A 10,918-nucleotide genomic window follows, 5' to 3' on the forward strand; every position below is an offset into this window, starting at 1 on the left:
ATTTCACTCAGCATAATGTTCTCCAGAGTCAACCATTTTGAATAATATTGCATGAGTTCCTTGTTTTTTTAATGCAGCATAGTATTCCATTGTGCGAATATACCACAGCTTCTCTAGCCATTCGTTTGTTGATGCCTAATCTACAGTATTAACTTGGATTTACAATCAATACCCTTGGTACCAGCAGTCAGGAAATCAAGAGACGCATTGCACTGGGAAAGTCTGCAGTCAAGGATCTCTCCAAATTATTAGGAGCAGGGATGCCAGTTTGAGGACTAAGGTGCATCTGATTCAGGCCGTGGTTTTTCTGATCATTTACTATGCATGTGAGAGCTGGGAATGAGTAAGAATGACAGAAGAAAAACTGATGCCTTTGAGCTCTCCTGTTGGAGAGGAGTGCTGAATATCCCATGCACTGCCAAACCAACCAACCAACCAAGAAACATGTCTTGGAGAAAGTGCAGCCAGAGTGCCCTTTGGAGGCAAGGATGATAAAGCTTCGTTTCACATAATTTGGGCCTGTTACTAGGAGAGGCTATTTCTTGGAGAGAGACTCATGATTGGAAAGATGGAAGACCCTCAACTAAGTGGATTGACACAGTGACTGCCTCAATGGGCTCTAGGGTGTCAGGAAGTGTAACGCAGTATAGGTCAGGGCTCCAATCATAGCGTTGCTATGGGTCATACTCTACTTAATGGCACTTAACAACAACAATAACAACCACTTATGGCATAGAAAAGACTTTTATCTGTAACTGAAAATGCATAAACTACAGAGAGTAAACTAGACAACTGGACCATCTGAAGAGAAAACCCCAACACTTCAATAAGAAAAAGCAACCCACTTACAAAATGGGCCAGGGACATGAATAGACTTCTCACTGAAAAAAGATGTTCAAATGGCCAAGAAATACAGAGAAATCCTCAAGATAATTAGCTATTGGTGAAATGCAGATCAAAACAACATGGGGAAAAAAAATCAACCAAAACAACAACATGAAATACCATCTCACCCTGGCAACGATTGTAAAGTTCAGTAAGTCACGAATGGAGTGGCTTTTAGAACTATTTTGGATTCTGAAAACATCACCACTTTCACTTTCTGGTAATCACATCATAGTATGTCAGGAAGCCTGTCTCTCTGCTTAACTTCTTGATCTTCCTGTTTCCATTCTCCTCTTTTTTTTGCTTATGTAGCCCCAAGGAAGGAAGGTTCTAGGTTCAGGTGGGGCTCCAAGCATGAGGCAAGGTTCACAGTCAGTGGAGTAGTGGAGGGACTGGCATTTTCCACAAGACTTTGACCTTTAAACAAAGCCTGCTTAAATGGTTCTTTTTAGTCTGTTATCTCCAATATCCTGTTTCTGCTCTGTAATCCCCTTCACCCTTTTATACAGTAAGATACCCTAAAATGCTTGGGTTGGAGCCAAGAGTTTAAAATTTCCTCGAGGAAATTTGGGTAGAATGAGTGAAAAGAAGTACTTCAGAGAGCTCTATTTTGTTCTGCTCTGGGAGGTGGTTAATGATCTACCAGCAATTCCCAGTCTTGGGGAGCATAGAATTATCAGCCCCACATTGCTGCTCAGGGCAGAGGGTGCTTTGCTCAGAGAAGTGTTTTTAGAGGCCTGCATCTGCCTTCCCCACTCCTCCTAGTGTCTCCTCTCCTCTGATAGCTCCTGAATCTTCATAGTTCTCAGACTGGATCCTCATGTTCTCATCCTCTCTACACTTCTTTTCACAGGAAATAAACTGAGAATGTCTACTAGCAGGGGGGAAAAAGGCCCTGAATTTGCAAAGCACAAATTAAAAAGCTGCACTAGTCCCTGTCTATCCTCTCTCTTCCTTCTTCCAGAAATTTCTGAACCCCTCGAAAACACAGTAAAATGTTATCTGATTGTGCAGATACATTTGTAGAATTTTCTCAAATATAGGCTACATTTGAAGGCTTTATATTCTAGCTTCTATCTTATCTTCTTTTCCTTTCTAGAGAATTCTTCATAGGGTAGTTATGTATGAGGCCAATGGTCTGAAAAATCAGAGTTTCTAAGGGAAATCGTTTCTTCTGAATAGTCTGTTTCCTTCACTTTTCATTAACTGTAGAATGAGCCATAACATGGACAGTTTCGTGTTGAGAAAGGAAACTTAGGAACATCTCCCAGAGAAGAGGTTAGAGAGCACATTTACTATGTGGCCCAGGAGGTGGAAACAAGGAAAGAAATGAATGGAAACTCTGGAAATGTAGGGTATGTGTAATTCATAGGAAAATAAAGAGGATGTTAAACACAAAAGAAGATAAGTAGCAAAATTAGATGAACTGCGGTGAGTGAGAGTGTAGACAGGTCTAACAGTTATTATTACAAGCATGTCACTCCCAGATTAACTCACTGACTCCTGACAGCAGTTCTGTGAAGTATTTATTGTTATGATTCCAACAATAGGTAAGGGAATGGAGGCACAGAGACCTTAATAACTTGTTCACAGTCTCCAAGTAAGAATTCAGAAGTAGAAACTGATTTTAGAGCCCATGTTCTTCCCCTCCACCTCCATTGTTTCATTGCTCCTTTATTTGAAACGACAATGACAAAAATCCAACTTGTTTAATTTGCCTTTATTTACTGCTTTTTTAGGATTTATGACATGTTGACATAATATTACCTTTCTTAAACTATCAATTCCCTTTAACTCAGGTTTAAAATTAGAAAAGATGTGGTCAGGATTGTTTCTTTTCTCTGTAACTATTTATTTGTATTCTGAGCAAATAATTAGAGAAGCAGGACTATAGGAAGAAGAATGTGGCATTAGGATTAGAAGATTTATCAACAATCTGTGCTAGGCTGATGACACAAGCTCACTTGCAAAAAGAAAAAAAGACTTTAAGCACTTACTGAAGAAGAAGAGTATTGATACGAATCATCTGCTTATAGGTTGACAGCACAGTATTTTAGTCAGTGCTGTTGTTGCATATGGTTGAGTTGGAACCGACACATAGCTGAATCTGCAGCAGGTTTTCAGAGGTCGTAAATGGCAAAGGAGAAGATGACCCATCTTTCTCCCACTAAGCAGCTGCTGGATTCCGCACTGGCACTGCAATTCTTTACTATTAAGTCACCAGATAACAGTATGGATTCAAACAGCCTTCCTTAAGGTTGGCAGCATGACTCTTCAGCTATTGTTGTTATTGTCGCTAAGTATCGTTGAGTGGGACTCATAGTGACCCTCTGAATGACAGATCTGAACTCTGTCATATCCTGCACTATCCTTGTCATCCTCATTTGAGTCCATTGCAATATGATCCTGACCACATCTACCTCATTGAGGGTCTCCCTCTCTTTCTTTTTTTTAATTTTATTTCCATTCATTCATTATTGCGCTTTTCTCCCTGCCCACCTCTTCCCCCCAGTACAGTCTTCTATTTGAAAAGTAAAAGAAAAATTCTTTCATTGTTTTACAATTCCTCCCCCCAGGTCCACTCCACTGTGCAGCCTTCGCTCTCGACTCTTGTCATGACAATAATACCTAATCACATGTTCCTTTTAAACAGTTCTGTCCCTCATCTGTTTCAATGCAGTATACATAATTTATCCCACCTTTCTCAGTCTCCCCCCAACTCTGATGCCAGTTCTATTTTACAACAGTGGCACTATGCAGTATTTGTCCCTGTGTGACTGAGATATTTCACTCAGCATTATGTCCTCCAGGGTCACCCATTTTGAATAATATTGCATGAGTTCCTTGTTTTCTCAATGCAGTATAGCATTCCATTGGGTGAATATACCACAGCTTCTCTATCCATTCGTTTGTTGATGGGCACTTAGGTTCTTTCCACCTCCTTGCTATTGTAAATAAAGCCCCAATAAACGTGGGTGTGCATATATCTGCTTGGATGTCAGTTATGGTCTCTTTGGGGTATATTCCCAGTAGTGGAATTGCTGGGTCAAGTGGTATTTCTATTTGTGACTTTTTGAGAAAGCACCACACTGCCTTCCACAGTGGTTGCACCATTTTACATTTCCACCATCACTGACCTTTCTAAGCATGATGTGTCTTTTAAAGGAAAAACTTCTCTGACACTTCACCAAGGAAGACATTCAGATGGCCAACAAGCACATGAAGAAATGCTCAAATACCCTAGCTCTGAGAGAGATGCAAATCAAGACAACCATGAGATACCATCACCATCTCACACCAGTAAGACTAGCAAAATTTAACAGAACAGCAAGCAACAAATGCTGGCGAGGTTGTGGAGAGACTGGAACCCTTATTCACTGTTGATGGGAGTGTAAAATGGTGCAACTACTGTGGAAAGCGATGTGGCGCTTTCTCAAAAAGTTGCAAATAGAGATACCATTTGACCTAGCAACTCCACTACTGGGAATATACCCTAAAGAGACCATAAATGACATCCAAGTAGATATATGCATACCCATGTTTATCGCGGCTTTGTTTACAATAGCAAGGAGTTGGAAACAACCTAAATGCCCATCAACAAATGAATGGGTAGAGAAGCTGTGGTATATCCGCACAGTGGAATACTATGCTGCATTGAAAAACAAGGAACTCATGCAATATTATTCAAAATGAGTGACTCTGGAGGACATTATGCTGAGTGAGGTATCTCAGTCACAAAGCGACAAATGCTATATGGTGCCACTGTTGTAAAATGAGGCTGGCATCGGGGGCGGGGGGTGGTAAGACTGAGAAAAACTGGATGAAATATGTTTACGGCATTGAAGTCTATGGGGGAGAGAATAGTTTAATAGTATTATATTTTAGGGCATTATGTTTATCGTAGGAGTACGTAATGGGGGTTGCAGAGTGGATTATATTTGGGCGGGGGGGTGGGTGGGCAGAAGGGTGCAACAATGAATGAATGGAATTCCAAAATCTCTGTAGATGTTCATTGAAATGAAAAATAAATAAAATATTAAAAAAAAAGAAAAACTTCTCTGAACAATGTGTGAAAATATGTGAGATGAAGCTTCACCATCTTTGCCTCCAGGGACACTCGGGTTGCACTTTCTCCAAGACGTATTTGTTCTTTTGGCAGTCCATTCTGTACTCTTTTCTGACACCGCATTTCAAAGGCGTTAATTCTTGTCATCTTTATTCATTATCCAAATCTCACACACGTAACAGGTGATTGGAGAGGTTGTGGCTTGATTCATTAGACTACCGGAACACTCTCATTTTGCATTACCCATCAACTATGGAGAAGAGTTTCACTTCCCTCAAATTTTTGTTAATATGTTATTATTTTTTTTGTAAGTGCTATTTTAGTGAGTGGTAGCTCATTGGTTAATTTACATTTCTATGGTGGCTGATTATGTTAAAACTCTTTTCATATGCTTGTTGGCCGTTAGATTATTCTTTCTCTTTGGTGAAATGTCCTTTCAAGTACTATGCCAACTTTTTATTTGGTCTTTTTAAAGTTATAGAAGCATTTTATGTATTTTAGATATTGGACAATTATTTTATATATTATCCTTAATTTCCCCCCCCCCAGGTTAACTTTTTCTTTTGAGATAAAGTCTGCAGCAAAGAAAAGCATTTTTTAAATGAGGTTACCTTTATCTATTTAGTCTTTTGCTGATTACTCTTTTAATGTCATATGTGATAGTCCAGCACTAAAAACTATGTCCTAACCCAGCACTAGAAATTAGGTCCCACAGACTCATCTCTACATTTTCTTCTAGGAAATTGATGGTTTTAATTTTCACATTTAGGTCTTTGATCCATTTTGAATTTTTTTTGTTTTGTTTTGGTGTGTGGTATGAGGCTTGCGTCCTGATTAATTTTTCTTGTGCAGAAATGCAATTGTCCCAGCACCCTTTATTGAATATCAGCAGTCACACTCATGCCACAGGGGTCAACTGTGGAACAGATCATCAACTGCTTATATGCAAGTTCAAATTGAAGCTGAAGAAAATGAAAACAAGTCTTCAAGAGTAAAAAGATGACCTGGAATTTACTCAACTTGAATTTTAAAATAAAAATAGATTTGATGCATTGAACACTAATGCTTGGATAATATCAAGGACATTATATATGAAGAATGTGAAAGGTGATTAAAAAGATAAGGACCAAAAAAGATGCCAGAAACTTGTTCTTTAATATGTTGTTGTCTTCGAGCCTTAGATGACTCTTTGCAACCCTATTAATGAAAGACTTGAACACTTGTATAACTTTAATCATTTCTCCACGTTCATAGTTTCCAGAGGTAAGCTATTTTGCAAATGGATGCCACTCCTGCTGCCAAGCTTGTTTTAATCAGGGAGCTCCACCAAACACTGTCCACCATGGGTAACAATTATCACATTTGACACATCAGTGTCACAGTGTTTAGCATCACAACAACCTCTGTACAGCAAATGGACAGACCAGTGCTATAGCACTTAGAAGAATGACTAAAAACAATTAAAACAAGGCCTGAGGGCTGCAGGCCTGAGAGCCCACGTTGGCTTTTATGTACTTTTTAAAAAAATTTCCCCCCCAAGCATGTTTTTAAAATAGGAGGATGAATCAAATCATCTCACACCCATTAGGAAGTCAACATTCCACCCTAATCTAGAGAAATTAAATCAAAATGAGGGGACTAATGATGAAGTAAGAAAATTGAACATAGGATTTTAAAATGTAGTTTGAGGAGATAAAGTAGTATAAAGAAATGTGCAAAATCTAGACTTCAAAAACTGAAAGGGAAGAATAGACTTGATAGTTCTCAAGCTTTAAGAACTGAAACAAATCAAGCCTCGTGTTTACATATACCAATGGATTATATTGGCAAAATATTGACACAGAAGCCTGGAAAAAAGTAAAAAGAGAATACACAGAGTTATTATACCAAAAAAACAATTGGTCAACTTGGAATCTTTTCAGAAAGTAGCATATGATCAAGAATCAATGGTTTTAAAGGGAAAGGTCCAAGCTGCATTGAAGGCCTTGACCTAAAAATAAGGTTCCAGGAATTTATGGAATATCTAGTGAAGTTATTCAGTAGAGAGCTGTGGCCTGGATATGCTCACTTATGTAGGCCAAGAAGTTTGGAAGAAAGATCCAACAGAATGTGTAAGTTATTAAATATCATCATCAATATCATACTCCAGTTAAATCTTACAGAAGATTAGGGGGGGAAAAATCATACAGTACATCAACAGGAAACTGCCAAAAATTCAAGCTGTATTTAGATGAGGCTGTGGAAAGAGGGGTGCTACTGGTGGTATCAGATGGTTCTTGGCTAAAACAAGAGAATATCATAAAGATGTTCATCTATGTTTTATCGATGATGAAGGATAAATATTGTATAAGACCATTATTGTAGAATGAGTATAAGGATCCAGGAGGGTGGGAGAGGCTGGAAGCAGAGGGATGTGGATGTGCAGGGGGAAGAGGGGATTAATCATTGGGTTGTACAATTTGATGGGTGGGCTGGTGAGGGAAATGGAAAGAATTTGTTTGAATTTGTATTAGAATTTTATAAATAGACTAGTGAAAAAAAATGATGGAAAAAGTGTGGCCAGGGTGCTCCTAAGAGGTGGGGTGTGAGACACTATCTCTCGTACTCTGAGCATGGTTTCAGGAGGGACCTGTTCTTAGAGAAGGACATCATTCTTCGAAAAGGAGAGAGTGTCCTTCAAAGAGATAGCAGGCACAGTGATTACAACAAAAGTTTGAGTGAAGTGGAAATTGTGAGGAGGGCATGCAGGATTGGGCAGGATCTTACCCGTCACAGGACCACTGTGAATCAGATCAGACTCGCTAGCACCTAGCAACAACAACAACAGTGAAGAAGTTGTATGGAAATATTTCAGTAGTGAAACTGGAAGCAAGAAATCCAGCAATACTTCAAACAGGAGTTGTTGAAGGCCTGGATTAGATTTATGGACATGAATTGAAAGAACTGATAGTTTGGTTTTGTTTTTTTTTTTAAAAGAATGAACAGGTTTTGAAAATGTATTGAATCTGGGAAACAAAAAGGTAGGGACTAAGGTGCTTCACGGTGGCGTCACTGAGAGAAAAGGGGCAAGCTTTTGGAGAAGCAGTTTGAATGAGGAATAATCTCAGAAGGTGTTTAGATGTAGGTGACATAAGTTCTTCAAAGTAGTAGAGGCTAGAAGTTCTGCAGAGTGGTCAGTCATAGAAGCCGAGGTGATGAGTGGAGGGGTGCAGCTCAGATGGGGTGGGGTGGGAGTGGAAGGACCATTTCACAGAAGGAAAACAGCCTGTGATTCAGACTGTAAAAGTGAAAAGTAGGAGAACATGAAAAGAGCTTTGAATTTGGCCTGCTACAGTCAACGGTCTTGGATAAGGAGCCACGACTGCAGAGGGCCAGGAGAAGGCAGGTGATGAGGACATGAAAGTCAGTGGACGTCGTGCACGTATTTAAGCAGCTTACAAGTGAAAGGAATGAGATAATGGGTTCATAGTTAGTGGAAATAATAAATGAAAGTTATCCAAGTTGGAAGAAATCTGACCCCAGTAAAAGTGCAGAAAGCAGGAGCTGGGAATAAGGAAGAGATTGAAGGTGCTAGAAAGATTTCCTAATAACTGATTCTGTGGAGGCCCTTGTGAATGAGAGCTGCGTTGCTATTTCTCAGTTGTTGGAACCCCTTGTGTGGAAAGTGTTATCTGGCCCTAACAGAGATACTCAGCTCTTTGATTCCTGAAATCCCCTTCTCTTCCAGAGGAAGGTAGGCAGAACATTCCAGGCCGGGTGGAGCTTTCAGACAGACCCACTTTGTTAGCAGGTGTGTAAAGAAACAGGATCTGTAGATGTTCATTGAAATGAAAAATAAACAAACTAAATTAATTAAGAAACAGGGCCAAATTCCTTGATCACAAAGGCAGATGGTTTTAGACTTAGAATTATGCTTACTTTGAATACCCATGGAGAAATTTCTACCCTCTTCACTCTGTAAAGAAGACATCATCTAAAGGAACAGCAACTGTGAGGCAGCAAGTTCTTGTTGATATATAATATTTATTATAAATATAGAGCAAATCAATTTTAAAAATAATTCAGAGATAGCCCAGTATGTTATACATCATGACCCCAGGGCTCCTTTGAAGTGGCCTTAGCCAGGCAAAATTAAATAACAGCTTAAAGAGGGTAAGGGAACATTTACAGTATATAAGAGGGTTTGAAAACTCTAACAGAGGTACCTGAGTATAAAGCATTCCTAACTAACCCTCTTTGAGGAAATTTCTTAGGCACAGTGTGAAATCAAGTATTAACAGAGAATAAAATCTTTCTTTTAACAGCATCAAAAACATTCCATAGAAGCCTGGGTAGGAAGGATATTATTCTTTCCTCTCTTCCTTTTTATTTTAAGGCTCACTGGGACTCACAGATTAACGTGGAAAAAAAACGACAATCTTCAGTGACTGATCAAGAAGCATAGAGTTCTGTCTTCAAATCTTTGCCTCATGCCCTAGTATCTTCTCAGAGCCCTTATCACCCAAGGGGCATCAGTGCAGTTTCTTAGAGCTAACAGCATGAATAACACGGTCAATTTTTGGAGAGTTCTACTTCTAAAAAACCAAACTCACTTTGGCAGAGGTCAAGTTTCCTGAGCAAGAACAAGGGGGTGGGACAGAGATTCAGTGGAAGTGGTGCACCGGCAGGAACCTGGAACAAAAACCAGTAGCTGAAGATTGGTCCTGAGATGTTTAGAAATCGAGTTAGAGCCATTTATGACCGTGAATAGGGATAGGCTCTTCTTGCTATTCACTCTTTGGAGTCCCTGCTAGAAAAAACCCTCGAGGCACTCCTGAGGGAATTCTGTGGCTTCTTTCACAAATAGTAGTTAGGCTGGCTACATAAGGTACATAAAAATAATGTCTTTTATAGGAATAAGAGGCAGTTACAATAATTAAGATGGAAAAATGTCACAGAGAAAAATAACCCAGTATTCCCCAAATTTGCTTTTAAAATAATAATAATGTAATAATTCTCTGAAGGTAGTTCTCTAATTCCTTTGCTAAGTCCCCAGCCGATGGTCTCTACTAAACCAACTCCCTCCTAAATCTGTGACTCTTCTCAGTATTTCTCTATTTCCTTGCATCAAATCCCTAAAAATATTAGAGAGTACATGTTCTTTTGGATTTCCCGTTAGGAATTACTTGTAGATCTTGGCAAATAGCTTTTCCTGTTGCTTCAGTGGGTTCTCTTGAGACTGACTTGTCCAAGGTTTGGGTGGTATCCTTACTAAACAGTCAAGTGCTTCGGCCTTGGTCCTGTAGACAAGCCTGAGAGTGGACACAGGTGTAGAGTCTCCAAGTTCAATACTGGTTACAGACGTGATTTCCACAGTGGGCTTTGGAGATCAGGAGAAGCTATTGCTACTTCTACTTTCCCCCTTCTTTTTCTGGCACATAACCAACCTGTAAGGTTATGGCAAATTTAAGTTAGACTCTGATGGGACAAGGTTGATGGGTGGGAAGGTTAGTGTCCTCTGAAGTGTTTGGGTTTTTTTAAAAGTCTGGGTCAGGAAAGGAGGCAGAACGGGGAGTTTCCCATCCCAACTGATGGGGAGTTTCCCATCCCAATTCTCTTCCAACTCTGCCTTTGCCAGGTTTCAGTGACATCTATTGCCATTGAAGGAAGCAGCCCTTCCAGTAGCCTGAAGGAAATGCAGCATTAACAAATGAAGCCTGGGGTGGATGCTTCTTTCCTTCTCTCCCAATGACACAGGGATCATTCCCTAGCGAAGTGAATCAAAGGGACTTGGAAGACAGGGAGCAAGACAGGTGGTGTTACTTCTTTTTTACTTCTGAATAGACGGTTTCTGTGGTTGTTGGGGATTCGGAGGGTGAAGTCGGTTTCTTTAGTTGCTGGGCATTGAAGTTCAGGGTTGAATATGCAACTTCATTGACCTGAAAAGCATGAATAGTAATCAATTAAATAAACGTCAAGGGTCAAGCC

Source organism: Elephantulus edwardii, unplaced genomic scaffold (assembly GCF_000299155.1).
Source record: "Elephantulus edwardii isolate Elephantulus edwardi_28Jun2011 unplaced genomic scaffold, EleEdw1.0 scaffold00302, whole genome shotgun sequence".
In the NCBI taxonomy this organism is placed as follows: Eukaryota; Metazoa; Chordata; class Mammalia; order Macroscelidea; family Macroscelididae; genus Elephantulus; species Elephantulus edwardii.